Here is a 4724-nt window from a genome sequence, read left to right on the forward strand (position 1 = left end):
CACGGGGACGTCCACCCTCAGTCCACTGAAGCTTTATGTGAGGAAGGAGAGAGGAATTTATGCAGCATGCTTAACATTCATTAGAGGTGTGAATATATTAAAAGGCACCTTTATAATTAAAACCCCTGAGCATCACCCGACAGTCTCTCGTGCACAGCGTGCACGCGTATCATCACTTTCATTGGGTTTTTATGAGAATCGATTCTCTGTTGTGTTCTCTGCCAGATTCTGACCGTAAATAAAGCTGATTTCTAATTTCCGAGCTAAATTAGACGAAAAGACGGTGGCTTTGATCCTGAAGGGAGATGAAAGAGAATCCATTTTGTTTTCCTTCTTTGACCAAAGCCGAGCGCCGAGAGGAGCCGCTCGCCGTTGCTGCCGCCGCCTGTGGCCTCAGAAACCGGCTGAATGAAATAAAGCAGCGCACATGCACGTGCACGCGGCCGCGCGCACGCAGCCACGTGCACGGCCAGCCCCTGCAGACGTAAACATGCGTGACCTCGCCGCGACATGATAAATGACCGAATCAGGCAGCTAATGAAATGTCTCACGTTCACCTGCTGCTGCTTCGCCGCCAAGGCGCCCGTGCACGTGCACGAGCGCGCCCACGCCAGAGCGTCAGCCCTGGTGACCCGACTGATTGACAAGAGCAGAGACTCACCCGCGACCCCGAGGCCTCCGCAGCACAGGTGAGCTCACACCTGCGTACCCAACTTCCTCCTTAACCTTTGACCTCCGCGCACGAGCTTTAATGGAACTAATGCTTCTTTTCCACGCTGACGTGTGTTTACGCTGCTGCCACCTGAGTAATACGTGTCCACATGCACGAGCGCACGTGCACTCACGAGCGCGCGCTCTTTACGTGCGGCCGTGGCTAAAATCAGAATTAATACCTGCCGGGCTTTAAAATGTCAGCCCGACTCAAAGATGGCGCCGATTTATTTATGGATCTGACACTTTTCTCGCCTCGCCGCTCCTCGGCTATTTTTGCTTTCAAAGCGCGTGGTTAAAGTGGGCGGAGCTGAAGACGAGGCGGCGGGACGGCGCTCGAGGTGTCCGAGAGGAGCTGACCGCGTCCTGGGCACCATCCGGCGGGATCCTCGCCTCGGCGGGGCGTAACCCCCCCCCCCCGCTAGCGTCCCGCCGTTGCTGTCATGTGACTGTGATCAAAGAGTTCCACTGGGTGGTAAAAATACCACAAATGTGGGCCAATCAGGCGTCTGCGTTCAGCCCCGGCGCCGCTGTCGAACACGAGCTGCTCTTTATTCACTCTGGTGTCACTTCATCGTCCCGCTGTCCTCGCTCAGTATTCATGTCCACACGCCTCCATGTTTAAACATTTGTCCCCCAGTGTACACACACACACACCCACCCACACACACACACACACACACACACACACACACACACACACACTCCTTATACGCTGACGATACAGACGTGTTTTCACCCTCATATTCATACAGGCGGGTATAAAAACCTCCTAAATAGAAACATCTCCCCAGCAGCTGCCACCCAGACTCGGGTCCTGGACTTGCTCTGGGAGTCCCCTGACCTGGTTCTGCACCACCATCCAGGAGCCTCGAGGAGGTCCCACCGCCACCTCCAGCTGCTCAAACCTTGGGCTGATTAACGTCCAGCCCGACGCCAGAGAGGGAACTCAGAAGTGGAGCTGGAACTTTTTAATGAATAACGCGGTTGACGGTTCCTCTCCGCATGACTGAAGCAACTCTCATTAAGGTTTCAGAACATCTCCGTGGCCACTTGGTTTTAATGCTAGCAGACCGTAGCTCGCCCCGACCTCCAGGTTCTAATCAACTCCGAAAAAAATGGAACGGCGGCGCGGACTCCGACCTCCGAGAGCTTCATTACGGGCTCGGGAAATTCTGGCTCGACCCGTCCTCTCCCCGCTCGTTCCTCTTCCGCTGTCTCGCTCAGCTGTTCTCGAGTCAGTTTCAAAGGTGAATCACCAAGTTTGGTGGCTCCGGTCGCGCGGAGGTCGCGGGTTCGAGCCCAGATCCTGATCTACTCCCTGAGACGTGAGGTCATGGGAACCGTTTAGCGTTAGCATGATGCAGCACGACGAACGGCGGAGGCTGGGCTAGCTAACAGAGCGATGGCAGCAGGCGTATCACCCTGGGACGTCAGTGCACAGGGGGATTCTTGGTGGGGCCTGACGAGGCGTTGGCGTACTTAACCTAGCTACTGCGCTAACATGCTAAATCGCGGTAACCAGCGTGTAGCTTCATGTGAAACCGAGTTCCCCCCGAGGGACGGTTGCAGCTCCAGGTGGTCGAACGTTGCTCAGGACGTGTGACGGACGTGAGGCGTCTGTGTTCTACTGTAAATGTTGAGCCGAGCTGTCAGGAGGGAGGTTTCCACCAACAGGTAGCGCAGCGCTTCTTAAAAATAACATGACCTCCAACAAAGCGAGCTGTCAAGTCAGAGGATGATTCACCGAACACGACCTGGAGGAATGTCTGAGTGGCTACGAGTGTGTGCGTGTGTGTGTGTGTGTGTGTGTGTGTGTGTGTTAAATCTTTCACTAAGAGTTCATGAATGATTATAGCTGCAGCTTTTGGCGCTGACGTGATTTGAAATGCACAAATGAAGCCTGTGGTGGACGGAGGGGTAATTCACCAATAAACCCCTCCTGGTTTTACCCTCCTTGCGGGGTCCCTGCACTCTCGGACACTTTAAAACGAGCCAGCAGAGCTTCTGATTGGAGCGAAACCGCCAGGACGCTCACACACTCGGACATTTGTTTTCTCTCAACTGTCTGGTTTCATCTATGCAACAAGAGTCCCCCCCCCCCCCAGAGCAGCCAAAGTGCCCTCTAGTGCTCAATGCCCCTGGCCTCACCCAACGACCTTCACATTCCTTAATTCCAGTCGCACTAAGGGATAAACGCGACGCGTCGGCAGTGAGATTATTCACCGTTTGGTCCATTCGGGAGCTATCGTAACATATAGATCCAAATAAAAGATCCTTCCACAACCTGCACGCAAGGTCACAGCAGATCTGACCGAATAAATCCGCGCGCAGCAGCAATTATGCGTCTGTCGGAAGCTTTTCCCACCCAACACGATTCCGTTCCCTGCTTGTGAACCAGCGTTAATCTGATGGTTGGAGAACATATGTTCCCTCCTGGTTGGTGAGCAGCTGCTAAGACCCTCAGACGCGGCTGCTCTTCGCTCAGCGTAGCGGCTACACGCTACGGTTACGCCTCAAACCTTCTATTTTAGCACCCGTTTGTATTTATAGCGCTTCGTTAAAAGGCCTGTCACCTGACCGCGCTGCAGAGTTGATCGGGGACGCTTCCCCGCGTCGCCGCGCCGCTCGTTAAGGCCACTAAACGTGCGTCCACCCGCGGGAGTCAGGCCAGATCGCTGGTGCCACAGAGAGGCGAAGAAGCGGGAAGCAATCGGACGTTCGTCCCTCTCTCACTCCCGGCATCCGTCTCTCAGCACCGGCTCGCCCTCACGCACGCCAACACCATTCCCGTCAACATGACTTGAGCGCCACGTGCTTCCTTTCTCCTCCTCCTTTTACCAGTTTGCCGGCGGACGATTGCCTCCAAATCGTGGATTTCCATCCATGATGCAGGCAGAAGAGCACAGCTGTGTATGTGTGTGTGTGTGTGTGTGTGTGTGTGTGTGTGTGTGTGTGCGTGTGACGCGTCTGCAGCTACAGATCAAAGATGATCCAGACGATGGTCATAATAAACCTGAAGGTTGACGAGTTTATAAATGCCAGATGCCGAAAGTATCGCTAATATTTTATTGATCTTCAACATTAATGATGGAGAAATATGATCAGTTCTTTGAGTTAGCGGAGACAAACAATTACTGAGGCGCTCGAGACGGCTGAAGAAAAAAACCACAGAAGAAGAATTCAACGCAGTAAACGGGGAGTTTAGCGTTAGCATCTTTCTTAGCATATAAGTGATCATCAAAGAGAGACCAGAACTAAATATTCATCAGTTGGCTCCTGAGCCAATCAATCAATCAATCAATCAATCAATCAATCAATCAATCAATCAATCAATCAATCAATCAATCAATCAATCAATCCAATGAACATAATAATGACATTAAAAGTGATAATAAGTATAATGACACGTCTATGTGGAGCAAAGCTGGTTCTGCCAACACAACCAACCCACTGTAGGTCCTGATGCCCCCCCAGTGCCCCCCCCGTCCCTCAGTCCCCCCTAGTGCCCCCCCCCCCCCCGTGTCCCTCAGCCCCCCCTAGTGCCCCCCCGTCCCTCAGCCCCCCCGGTTGGTAGTTAGGCTGCATCATGTCCGCATTTTACTGTCTTACTAAGGTTTCATATCGCTATAATGGTCATGTGACCACATTAGCCACGTTAGCCAAACGTAGCTAAACCTTTAAGCTCCTCAGTGGTCACCGGGACCCTGGACGCTCCGGACTGGGAGATCCGATCGCTGGAGTTCTGCCATCTGGCTCATCTTTACACATTTAAAGGGGAAAAAAAAGTTCCACTTCCTTTGATCATTTCTATCCTTTTCCGCTGGTTAATGTTTGAAGTAAACAAATAAACCATGAATGCCTCATTACTGGTGAAAATGTGTTAAAGGGACGGAATAGAGAACAAGGGGGGGGGGGGGGTGAAGGTGGACGAGGAAAACAGGAGCAAAAGTGGGCTGTGAGAGGAGGAGGGAGGGGGGGGAGGAGGGGGGGGGGGGAGGGGTGGCGCCGAA

The sequence above is a fragment of the Takifugu rubripes genome, chromosome 1, assembly GCF_901000725.2.
Source record: "Takifugu rubripes chromosome 1, fTakRub1.2, whole genome shotgun sequence".
Lineage (NCBI taxonomy): Eukaryota > Metazoa > Chordata > Actinopteri > Tetraodontiformes > Tetraodontidae > Takifugu > Takifugu rubripes.